Genomic DNA, 13,632 nt, shown 5'->3' with positions numbered 1-13,632 from the left:
CTTCTGAGATCCTGAAATGTTTTTATATGTTATTTATTTTTGTGCTAGTTCAGCCAAAAGAAGTGCAGTGTTGCTTCTTACATGAAATTAACTAGATACTTTGTTTTTGTTAGTTTTGTGGCCAGAACAATAGTTGTTTACAGAAGGAACAAATATGAAAAGGATCTGCAGGTCCAAAGTCACCTGTTTCCTGCACACACTTCTCTGTATTGTCTGGGTCTTGTATTAGTATCTTTCTCATTAATTGAGATTATAAATAAGATGTTAGAAATAAATATGTAGGCACACACAAGGCATTGCCAGTAAAATGTTAATCAATGGCCAGATACAAAGAGGTTGGGGAAGGCTTTAAAATTCCTGGCTTGGAGTGCAACAAAATTTCATCGGCCCCTTGGGCCTGCTGGGACCAGTGCAAAGCTGATGGGGTGTGCTGCCTGAGGCTGCCAGGAAAGTGTTAGCAACGGGTGAGGCTGCAGTTGTGCCTCAGAGAATGGGAAGGGTTTTGGAACCTGGAAATGTGGATGCAACAGCAGATTCAGAAACTGGAAAATTCAACAGCAGGTAGGCAAATGGTTGGATGTACACGCAACTTCCCAGAGACATGTCTATGGCATGAAGGTACCCGACACTGCACAACTCTATCTCATGTGTTGACTCCCTGAGGGCAGAGAGGGCTGAGTAGCACCTGCAATGGGTCCCCAAAGTCAATCTATGCAGGACCTACTGGGGGTCCACAGGCAGAATAGGCCTGAAAATGCCTTTGAAGTGCTCCTGGTAGATGGTGCCAGCCCGGATGATGGTCCCCAAACCACGGTGCATCTTCAATGACAGTGGTTCCTAAATCCATGGAGTCTTGGCCCTTCCTTTGTCAGATTTAGTTTGGGCACCCCCAGCAGAATATAGTTCCTGAATCTGGTTTCAGTTTGAGGAAGCCAAGGTTGGGGTTGGAGCTCTCTGCATGGAGTTTGGGGAACACAGCCCATTTCTCTGCCAGGAAAGAAGTGGAAGTGACACAGCTAGGCTCGGTGAGGAGAGCCTTGGTTTTATTCAAATCACAAAGAGAGAGCTGCCCTCGCCTCCCTGCCAGCAGGGCCCAGGCTCTTTAACCCTGGTCTTGGGGCATTCCGTGACTGTCCAGAGAGATGACACTCACCATTCCATTACTTCTCTTCATTGTGACAGAGTCTGAACCTGGGGAGGAAATGACGAACCTGCGATCTTCACAATTTCTCCAGAGTAATCGGATCAAAGCTGCCTCACGGTGAAACTGGCTCTTCAGGAAGTGTTTGCTCAGCTCCTTGTAGAGGACGCAGTTCCTGCAGGCTCCGTGTATCATCTGACAACCACGAACAAATTCTTTGCTCTTGTTTTTCGCCTTCCTTCCCGGACCGCTAACCCTGGTCATTAATCTTTGTCTTTCAAATGTTTTCCTAGACAGTGGGAGATGGAATGAATCCTCGTGTGGCCTGCCTGCATTCTGAGAAAGTCAGAGATAACACGGCCACGAGACCAGGGGAGGAGCATTGGGGGTCAGGTGCTAGGACCTGCTGCCTAGAATCACCTGGATTCCAAACCCAGGCCATGAACTTCCAGCCAGCCTGGTGTGAGGGGGATGCAGAGTAGGTGAGCCCCAAAGTGGGGCTTAGTCTGTGAGGGTTCTTGGCTTTGCCCAGGAAAGAATTCAAGGACAAGCCAGAGGAAATAGCTTAACGGAAGCAGCAGTGTGACAGCTTCGTGACTGTTCCTGCAGAGGCAGAGAGTAGCCGTTCAAGGCAGTTCTGCTGTCGTGTTTATACCTACTTTTAATTATACGTGGACTAAGAGCCAGTTTATGCAGACATTTCTAGGTAAAAGGCAGTAACTTTGGGGTTGTCAGGTCATTGCCATGGTAAAAGGCAGTAACTCCTGGGTATTGCCATGGCAATGTTAAACTGGCATGGCACACTGGTGGGTATGTCTTATGGAAAGCTGCTTCAACCCCATCCCTGTTTTAGCTAGTCCTCAACTTGGTCCAGTGTCTAAGCCCTGCCCTACATGTTGAGTCCCAACTCCCACCTCAAGAGCACCACAACAGAGAGCAGAGAGCTGCAGCCAAAACCCAGGTTCCATGGGACTGGCTCATTCATGCTGGGGAGACGGCCCCCCGACAGACCTCCCCTAAAGTGATCCATGTCCTTCTCAATCCCTGTATGTCACAACTCTTATTTTAATTAGGCATAAAAATTACATAATGCAGAAATTACATAATGTGATTACATAATTACATTAGCCTTTGGGGTTGGAGTATTCTGATTTGCTAAATGAAACCACCAGAGAATTATCTACAGAAAAAATTCCTGCTTTAGAACAAGTGAGGCATCCAGCACAGTTCTCTTAAATATTGGTTGAATGAATATGTTTTGGGTAAAATACTAAATAAATCATATAACACATTATATATCACATACCATAGAAAGCTCAGAAAATAAAGGGAGAAAACTCCTCATAACCTCACCATTATGACTCAACTGTTATGGTTTTATGGTTTCTCTTTTACTTTTTACATACAAAAGTAAATAGTTCTCCTCGCTGTGTTCTGGTGATCTTGCAGTTTGATTTTCTTCAACTTAAATTTACGCCATGACCAGATTCCCATGTTGCCCATATAATCTACATAATTATTGTGTTAATGACTGAATATGTTTCAGATTTCATGGTGACAATGTTTCATCATGAACTTATATTTCCTTAACATTGGGCATTTGTGTTGCTTATAATTTTTGCCATTTTTACATGATGCTGTGATGAACATCTTACTCCATATAGCTTGGTTAATAATATTAACAATTTGATGCAGCTAAAGAAAATCTGAGTTTCATGATTCTTATCTTCATGATACTAAGCACTTAGGCTTAGCACTGAGGAGAGAAAAAGACATTTCAAATGATAGTCAATCCAATAAAAGCCTTCATGTGTTTAATCCTATAATACAGTAAAACTTCATTAAATCAGATTAACTGGGGGAAGGTAAGGCTCAGTTAGTGGATCTAATTAAGCAAATTTTATTTTATTACTTCTAATTACACAGAAATGCAAATTTGTTTTTTAGTTTTTCCAAGTGAAACTCCTTCAAGATTTGCAAATACTATTTAATTTGTGAGAAACACTGACAATGTTAAGTTGACCACAATGGGCACTGATAATGCACTTACAACGTAGTTAATATAATCCAGTGGCAAGGTGATTTTAAAATCTGGACAACATCTTGGCCAGCTGACAGGTGACTTTGCATGGCTAGGAAGGAGTGAGACGAAGCAAGGCATTGCCGGAGGTTTGTCTAAGGAGCAAGCTCATATTTTCCTGCTTCTGCTATGTAGGTGACTTTGTTGCCACAGACAGGCTGGGGTTTCTTCTCCACAGACATGATCCAGGCTCTTGGGCTGGGAGAACTGCACGGCTGAGAGCTGGAGCACGCTCGGAGGAGAGGGGAGAAAGGCCGACAGCAGTGCCCAGCACAGAGCAGGTGCTCCATAAACATGTATTGAATTAATTATTGATGAATTAGTAAGTATTTAATTGGATAGGGAGGCTGTGATAGTTTGCCTCTTTGCCTACTTGGCCAGGCTGTGGTACGCAGTTACTGAACTAAATGCTGACCTAAGTGTTGCCATGGGGTCTTTTGTAGATGTGGTGAACACCTACAATCAATAAGACAGATTACCCTTGATAATATGGGTTGAATCAACTGAAAGTCTTAATAGCAAAAACTGAAATTTCCCAGAAAAGAGGAAATTCTGCTTCAAGACTGCAACATTTCCTCCGGCCTGAGTCTCCAGGTGCTGGCCTGCCCTGCTGAATTCATATCTAACAGCTCCTGTGGTGGTCTGAGCCAGTCTCCTGCTGGCTCTGCTCCTCTGGAGAACCCTGGCTCATTCAGAGGGCCTCAGCTTTCCTCCACGTTGCTCCTGGAACTCTAGCACCAAGCCCAAGTCCTCCAGGCAACAGACTGAAAAATGCTTTTTTGGGGAACCTGACCAGCTCAAGAGGAAATTTCCTAAATATAGGTAGCGGTGCTAGTGGTTCCCCCATTACACAGCTCAGCAGATCACCCCACGAGAACCCTACACCCACCAAACCCATATAAATCCTCACATCTTTAATCAGCTTCTTTGTCCCAGTTACCAACTATGAAGAAGGAAATCCAGGAACACTCAGGGAATAACAGTAAAAGGGCTCCTGGCTATGAAAAGATAATGGCAAAATGGAAAACTCAATAGAAGAATTAGAAGATAAAGATTTGGAAATCTCCAGAACATAGAGCAAAAAGAGAACAGAAAAGAGGAGAGAAAAGATAAGACAAAAGTAGATATTTCCAGAAAGCCTAATATCCGTTTTAAAACCATAAAAATAATATCTAAAACAGAAGAAATAATCAAAAAAGTAATTCAAGAAAACTTCTCAAGAAGTAAAAGGCATGAGTTTCCTGATAGAAAGACTCACTAAGGACCCAATATAATGAATGGAATTTTATAGCATGGTGAAGGTTCAGAACATTGTACCCAAAAAAACACTACAAATGTCCAGAAAGAAAAGCATAAGTAACATCTAACAAGCAGAAATCAAAATCGCTTCACTAGGTGATAGCAGGAACTCAGAGGCAATGGTGCCTAATTTCTTCATTATTATAAAGGAAAAATAAATTTTCAGCTTAGACATCTACGTCCAGCCAAATAGATTGCATTAGAGCAGATTCAAGGCATTTCAGAGAGTCAAGGTCTAAAATAAATGAACCCCCAGGCTCCCTTTCTCAGACAGCCACTGAAATGTGCTCCACCAAACCAAGAAGGCGAAGCTATGGAATACAGAAAGGAAGTGAGAGGAGGAGAATGTGTGTCGCAGTAGTGAAGGGCCATCTCAGAATCTAGCTGCTCACTTGGCCTAGAGGGTGACCCTCAGATGGAGCAGGGTAGGAGGACCTGAAAGACGTCTTCAGGATAGCAGGTCTGGTGGCTGAATGTCTTGACAGGAGATTCAGACAAACGGAAAGTAGTTTGAGGTTGAATTCATAACAAAAACATGAAAACCAAGCAAACAAAAAAAGACACTTAGGAAGTGCAGGGAAAACAAAACTTTGCAGAGCAAATGCATGGCTCAGCTGTGAATAATCTTTAGTCATAATGATATAAACTTTGAACACTGACATAAGCAAAATGATGGTGGAACAACATTGGGGAGGTGTGTGAAGGTGGTGGGGATGGAAGTGGAGGAGGGGCAGGAGGAGAGTTCAGCAAACCCTCGTCTCCATCACAAGTGAGTAAATAATGCCTGATGTTGCAAGGTGAAGGGTGGCAGTGGTAATTGAGCATGGGTTTTAAAGACAGAGGTAAATACTCAGATCTCAGCTCCCAGTGAAGTGGCTACTTCCTTGTGGGGGAAATGAGGTACAGGAGGGCTGGGAGCCAGTTTTTTTTGTAACAATCTTTGCAGAGCTTTTTGAATGTTTAAACTATGTGCATACGTAACTTTGGTGACAATAAAAACTAGAACACAAAACAAAAAATGAAAACCTTAAGATTTAGCCCAGCCTATGTCCAAATGATCTCAAAAAAGTCTAAATAAATATTCATGACTTCTTGCTGTCATAAAACCACCGCACCATTGAGTAGTTCCAGCATGTCACCGTTTCATTAAAATCTTACCACTTTGGAGGCACAGATGAAATTGTAGAACTTGAGGAGCGTCCCAGTTGGGGGTGTGTCCTGCTCTAGGATAAGGCAATGTTTCTATTTCCTGTACAGTGAGACTACCCATGATATTACCTAAGTGGATACTCTTCTGTCCCCTATTCTAGAATGCTCTTCACCTTTCCTCTAGTTGCTTGGTAAGAGCTATGCTCCGCTGAGCCTGATGACTTATCAGTGCTGACCATGGGTGGGGCTCAAGCACCAAGGTCTGTAGTCACAGGTTTATCAACACCTGTGGGCAGGTGTTAACCCCGATGAGATGACAGACCTTACAAGCTGAAGGTGGCAGAGAACTCTGAGGGAAAAAGGCAAATTTTGATTAGGAAAATAAATTTATCCTGGTGTTCTCAATACTCTTCCTCCACACCCGGTGTATCAGTCTGTTGTCATGCTGCTAATAAAGACATGCGTAAGCCCCGGTAAATTTATGAAGAAAAGAGATTTAATGAACTTACAGCTCCACATGGCTGGAGAAGCCTCAAATCATGGCAAAAGGTGAAGGAAGAGCAAAGGGACATCTTACATGGCAGCAGGAAAAACAGCATGTTCAGGGGAACTCCCGTTTATGAACCATCAGATCTCATAACACTTATTCACTACCATGACAACAGTGTGGGGGAAACTGCGTGATTCAATTATCTCCACCTGGCCCCACCCTTGACGTGTGGGAATTATTACAATTCCAAGTAAGACTTGGGTGGGGACACAGCCAAACCATATCACCCGGTCATGTGACGTGGGTGGTCATATGTTGGAAGGCGGATGGAACTATGAGACAATCGTATTGAGTAGACTGTTTTTGTGTGTATGTGTGTGCACCTTTGGGATCGCTCACGGCCCATGGGCTGGGTCTTTGGGAACAAGGAGCAGCGTCTCTGAAAAGGAGACATTTTTACCACTTCCTTTTCCAGGTGGACAGGCTGAAGAGAATTGCTGGCCAGTAGCAGAGCCGGTACTTGGTACTCAAAGTCAGATCTGTCTGACTCTCATGCTCATGGTCTTTCAACTATTCTTGAAAAATTTTAGAGGCCTGGTGATAATTTTATGTGCCAACTTGACTGACCCATAGGGTGCCCACATATCTGGCTATACATTGATTGTTTTTCCTTGCTATGCTTTTTTTTTTTTTTTTTTTTTGGAACTAATTAAACTCTAGACTTTATTTGAATTTGATTAGTTTTCCACTTAGGTTTTTTTTTTTTTTTTCTTTTTCTGGGATCCAATCCATGATGCCACACGGCACTTAGCATATATAGATTTTTGAGGAAGGTGATTAAGCACTGGGTTTTTCATGGTTTTGCTTTAAAGAAATCGAATTTGCTTAAACAGAAGGAAGGAAATTGCACAAAAATCAACACAGTTTGTGGAAACTTGGTTTTTGTATGACAAATAAAACTTAACCAAATAAACTTACAGGTCTGATAATTACAACACACACACTCCTCTTTACAGAATATAAAGTGCAAGATTAGAACAAAGGGAAACCAGGTGAGCGATTAGTGCTGATGCCTGCTGTCCACTCAGACCGCGGCCAGCCACCAAAAGCTTCCCTCCCCTGGAGATGGATTTGCCCCAGGGCCTTCTCAACATCAAGTCTGCTACTCACATGCAGAGTGGCAGGCCCGGGCCTGGAGGTCAACCTCACAAACTGGGACTTGCCCGAGACTCATAAGGGACACACTGGTAGAGCAGGGGCCAGAAAGCGGGTCTCCCCATGTGCCTGGGGTCTCACTCCGTGAACTGACTTCAGGCACACAGCATACACCCAGGCACTGGCTTCCAGGACGAACCTGGAGCATGTCAGACTCATGCTGTGAGAGAAAAAGGGACAAATCCCAACACCATGAGAAAATGTAGGAAAGAAAAATGCTTCCAGACTATCGCTAACCTAATATTTTCTTATTTCTCAAACTTGGAACACCTTTGCCCATTTTCAGATCTCTGGGCATGTTCTCAAGAAATCCTGCTACTTCCAGTGATTAAAAGCCCCCTGGGAGAGCACTCTTGGGCACTTAGGATTCCAATTTCTTTATTACGGTCTCATGTTTCCCAACTGGAAATACCACAGTTAATGTATCTATGTTTAAAATACAGCACTCGAAGTATTTGCTAATGTTTCACTTAATCTTGCATTTCTCTGGCACCTGTAGAAATTAGGAGCCTGGGGAAAATAGTGATTAGCAAGCATTTATAGCTGATAGCACCCTGTAATTGCAAAAGGAACTTTTAAATGCTTTTAAGCCATTCATTTCCCAATCCCTTTCCTGTGAGAAGGTGGCTCTATTCCAGAAAGTTTGTTAGGCCGTTCCAAAAAGTTATAGCACATATGTGCGGGAGACAGAATCCTCGCAGTTCTCAAGCCCAAGTTTGTCTGCTCCTGTAAAGCTTATGGGGGCGCTTCCTCAGCACAGAGCTGGGTTATAATCCTGGAATCAAGTGGTTGCCCTCTGCAAACTTCCACCCCATTAGCGCCCAAAAAAGGGGGAACCGTTCACCCTAGCGAACTTCAGTACATAGAATGCACAAATCACTTGGATGATTTTTCTCTGACATGGTAAATCCCAGCTTCCTCAAGCTTTTTCATGTCATTCCATTGCATCAGCATAATACTCTTTAGGAGACCATCTTTTTTAAGCAATAAAATGTAAAGTGCAGGAACTATGAGTTTTGGTCTTTACTTGTGCAATCTAAAAAGCTAATGGTCTGAGGGGTGCAGGGCCAGGCCCCAGAAAGGGCACAACTTCAGTGAAATAGCTCCTCAGTTTCCCCTGTTTTTTAAAGAGGAGGTGGCACCTAACATAAAATAATGCATTACTTGGCCAGGGTTGCAGTGGCTCACACCTGTAATCTCAGCACTTTGGGAGGCCAAGGCAGGTGGATCACCTGAGGTCAGAAGTTCAAGACCAGCCTGGACAATGTGGTGAAACCCCATCTCTACTAAGAATACAAAAATTAGTTGGGCATGGTAGCACACACACACCTGTAGCCCCAGCTACTCAGGGGGCTGAGGGAGGAGGATTGCTTGAACCCCGGAAGCAGAGGTTTCTGCGAGCTGAGACTACAGTACTGCACTCCAGCCTGGGCAACAGAGTGAGACTCTGACTCCAAAGAGAGAGAGAGAGAGAGAGAGAGAGAGAGAGAGAAAGAAAGAAAGAAAAAGAAAGAAAGAAAGAAAGAAAGAAAGAAAGAAAGAAAGAGAGAGAGAAAGAGAGAGAGAGAGAGAGAGAAAGAAAGAAAGAAAGAAAGAAAGAAAGAAAAGAAAGAAAAGAAAGAAAGAAAAAGAAAAAGCAAGCAAGCAAGCAAGCAAGCATTACTTTACTCATTGTGGAATCTCAGGTATCTACAGGAGTAAGGAGGGGCAGGAAGAGAAATCCTGCTCCTCAATCTCTCAGCTCAGACAGTGGAAGCTGCCTGGGAGATCGCAAGACACCTATGGCCTCCTCGGTGTACTCTGGGACCACGGTTCTCAAAGCCTAGTGTGCACCAGAATCACCTGTAAGTTGGGGTGGGGCCCGCGTTTCTTACAAGTTCCTGGGGGTGGCTCCTGAGGCTGGTCTAGGGACCAGGGCACTCTGAGAGCCACTGGGCTGTACCTAACAAGGAGCATCCAGGCCACGCTTCTCTGACTCACTGTGCTGCCAGACACTGGGTTTGAACTAAGATGTGTGCTGCGATTCCCCCCAGCACCACCCACATTTCCTGTTTACTGTCTGCTGTAACAGAGTACCATAGACTGACATCCAGGCGCAGTGGATCACACCAGCACTTTGGGAGACCGAGGCAGGCAGATCCTGAGGTCAGGAGTTTGAGACCAGCCTGGCCAACATGGCGAAACCCCGTCTCTACTAAAAATACAAAAATTAACTGGGTGTGGTGGAGGTGCCTGTAATCCCAGCTATGCAGGAGCCTGAGGCAGGAGAATCGCCTGAACCTGGGAGGCAGAGGATGCAGTGAGCCGAGATCATGGCACTGCACTCCAGGCTTGGTGACAGAGGAAGACTTCGTTTATTAAAAAAAAAAAAAGAATACCATAGACTGGGGGGCTTAGACAACAGGCATTTATTTTTCACAGTCTAGAGGCTGGAGGTCTGGGATCGGGGTGTCCACGTGGCCAGGCTCTAGGGAGGATGCCTCTCCAGGGTACAGACTGCTGCCTTCTAGCCACATCCTCACATGGCTGGAGGAGGCTTAGAGGGCTCTCTGGCGGCCTCTTTTGAGTGTTTGTTTTGAGACAGAGTCTCACTCTGTCATCCATGCTGGAGTGCGGTGGTATGGCCACGGCTCACTGTAGCTCAGCCTCCTAGACTCAAGCACTCTTCCTGCCCCAGGCTCCTGGGTAGTTGGGACTACAGGCACACACTACCACATTTGCCAATTTTTTTTATTTTTTATTTTTTGTAGAGAGGGGATTTTGTAATGTTGCTCAGGCTGGTTTCAAAGTCCTGGGCTCAAGCAATTGCCCATCTCAGCATCTCAAAGTGCTGGGATTACACAGCACCTGGCCTGGGGGCCTCCTGTATGAGGCCGCTAATCCCATTCGTGAGAGCTCCATCCTCTCCACCACCTCCCGTAGGCCCCACCTCCTAACACTACCACACTGGGGATGAGATTTTGACGTGAATTTTGGGGTGGGCACAAACATTCAGTCCATAATAACCATGTTTAAAGTGACTGAGCTAAATCACTTATGGCAAAAACAACAATTTTTAATGTGGAAAAAAAAATCAACCGTTTTGGTGTTGTTTTTAAAGGGAAATGCCTAGGCTTTGAAAGTCTCACCTTTGAAACAGAATAGCACTGATGCGTTCCTGTTGAGAATATTGAGCTACCCAGAATGTGTACTTCATTCTGCTTCCTAATCTTAAGACTCAGATTTTCTACAACCTCTGAGCTTATCTTGTTTTACCAGCCACAGAGTATACATAAGTGTTGCTATGTTTTAAGGCAAGAGCAGAGGAATATTAAGGAACCAGTCCAAAAGCAGAAAAAGCCAACAGACGTAGAGATAAAGTTCTAGCACATTTCCGTGCTTAAGATGAACGGGTTCCAAACTGCGCCATTTGCCACTTAACGACCTCCTTTCCCTCCACCCACAGCTGCATTTGGGGAATGGAGCCAGAAGAAACATTTTCCCATGCTTAGTGGTTCTCCTCTTCCTTTTCCTCTGGTAAGTTCTGGAAGGATTCTTATGCAATCAAAGAGCATGAAAAATGACTTGCAAGAGGAAAATAGACAAGTCAAAATAAAAACAAACAAAAAAAATGTGAAGGGCGTGCATGGGTTCTCCAAAACAGCGTGACTGTCATTCTGTGTGGGGAAATCAATGGTCAGGTCAAAGATCATCAATTGATCTGTTAGCTACAAAGTTGAAAGCAAATGTGTATCCAGCCTTCCCGTGTTTCCGTGGGCTTTGCTCCGTGCTTTCACTGGCTTTATCTCAAGCCTATTGGACAATTATTTTTGGCTCATTCAGTGAATGGCTTTCGGTCACTTTCTTCTGTTTTGAATGCTTAATGTAGGGCTCATCCTCGTGTACTACAGTATGCAGAATATTGTTGGAATTACTATTCTGATCAGAATTATTATTCTGATCAGACTCAGTCGATTAAAAATTGACCAGCCATTAGATGGAGTGTGATGTGGGATGGGGGCTGGGGCATTCTAGAGGGGTCAGCACAGGCCTTGCTTTGGGGGTCTCGCAGCACCAGGAGGTGTAATAGACAGAGTCATGATCCCCGCAGGGAGGCTGCACATCCTGATTCCCGGAAACCATGACTATGTTGCCTTACACAGCATCAGGTACAGGTAAGTAAAGAGTCCTGATGTGGGGACAGTATTTTGAAATATTTGGGTGGGTCCAATGTCCTCCAAAGGGTCCTTTTAAGAAAAGAGGGAGATGGGAAAGCCAGAGAAGGAGGCGAGACAACAGAAGCAGAGGTCCGAGGCAGGGAGGTGTGGAGGCGGTGTGCTTCCGGCACTGACGGTGGGGGAGGGGGCCGTGGGTGATGGAGGGCAGGCAACCCCCGGGAGCTGGAGAATGCGAGGCCACAAATGCCCCCTTGCAGCCTGTGGAAGGAACGCAATTCTGCCATCACCTTGGTTTCAGACCCACTTTAGACTCCTCCAGGACCATAAGGGCATAACCTGCATTGTTTTAAGTCATTGCGTTTGTGGTAGTTTGCAACAGCAGCCATAAGAAACCATATAGAGGAAGAGGGATGTAGAGAGGATGTGGAAGGAGCCTGAGTTCACTCGCCCCAGGCCCAGGTGCAGCAACCTATCCGCGGCCACCTGTCCCCAGCTACCAGCAGGAGCCTGTGACGTCGGTTTCCAAGTGCAGCGCAGGCAGCCTCGGCCAGGGTTCTCCTCACCCCCGCTGCTTACCACCAATCTTTAAAGACTCTGGACACATTCAATATTGTGTAAATTCTAGGACATATTTTTCAGATGTGGGATCTGAGAAGCAGCTCCTCAGTAGGGAACCCACTTAGACTTCTTCACCGAGGTGAGCAGATAGGCCACGCACAGCACCCATGAACAGGAAACTGGGCTAGGGACAAAAAGATTCATTAACAAGAGACACTTTCCAATAATATTCTGAATACTGTAGTACATGAGGATGAGCCCTACTTTAAGCATTCAAAACAGAAGAAAGTGACCGAAAGCCATTCCCTGAATGAGCCAAAAATAATTGTCCAATAGGCTTGGGATAAAGCCAGTGAAAGCACAGAGCAAAGCCCACGGAAACACGGTAAGACCAGATGCACGTTCGCTTTCAACTTTGTAGCTAACAGACCAATTGAAGTTGGCCCTCCCTGTCCTGCACCCGACACTTGGAAATAAACCAAAAAGGAGGTAAAATCTAGTCCCCCAAGGTCAGAGGAGTAGAGACTCCCAGTGGCTCAGAGCATAACCGTCGTTCAGCCAGATTCTTTACTCGGCAAAGAGATACAAGACTTGATTTACTTTGGGGTTTGTGATGGGGATTGTGGCCACAGGAAAGAGGACCAGGGATTGCTGAGTTGAACTCTACACATCATTTATCCAACAAGCTCTGAGCACCAGTGCACCAGGTGCTAATGAGATACAAAGGTCCAAGAAGCAGTTCTGGGCCCTCCAGGACCCCACCATATGGAGTAGAGGGGAAGGAAGTGAAGCGCCCAGAAAGGTGTAAGTAATTACTTATAACAGAAAGTGTGGCAGAATAACTCGAGACCCTGTGGGACATACTTGGTGAGCAACTGGTGGTCTTGTCTTGCTCGGCAGACTGCTTGGCTCAAGTGTGCAAGTTAACAAAGCTTTGAGGATATCCTGGGGAGAAAGTGGTTGCTTCTGCTTAAGAGGAGATTTGGAGGGTCAGAGAGGGAAATCATAGGAATTAAACAGCTGCCCTAGGGAAAAGTATCTTGGAGAAAGAATGGAAACATTTTAAAGGGATTTTAGAAATCCATGTGGTTTGCAATATAATATCCTTCTCCATGTTTTCAGACATATTCATAAAATTGACATTAGTTTTCCATGCTTCTGGAGTTTGTGGAGGGAGTTTTGAGTTGCAAGGACATGCTAGGTCTATCAGTTAAGATTCTGCTTAGGCTATGTAGAACAGAACTATCCAAAATAATAGTAGCTTAAATGACTTGTGTATTCCTCTCTCACGTAAAGGCAGTCCAGAGCTGATATGGCAGGTCCATGACAAGATCCAGGCTCCTTCAAGTTTTCTGATTCACCATCTAAGCAGTGGCTTCCATACTTAAGGAAACCTCTTCATCTATCATAGCTACTGGAGCTCCAGTCATCACATCTGCTTTCCAGGCAGCTAGAAAGAAGGGGGAATGGTGGCTGGGTGTGGTGGGTCATACCTGTAATCCCAGCACTTTGGGAGGCCGAGGTGGGCAGATCACCTGAGGTC

This window comes from Mandrillus leucophaeus, unplaced genomic scaffold, assembly GCF_000951045.1.
Source record: "Mandrillus leucophaeus isolate KB7577 unplaced genomic scaffold, Mleu.le_1.0 Scaffold16, whole genome shotgun sequence".
Lineage (NCBI taxonomy): Eukaryota > Metazoa > Chordata > Mammalia > Primates > Cercopithecidae > Mandrillus > Mandrillus leucophaeus.
This window is presented reverse-complemented; position numbering follows the sequence as displayed.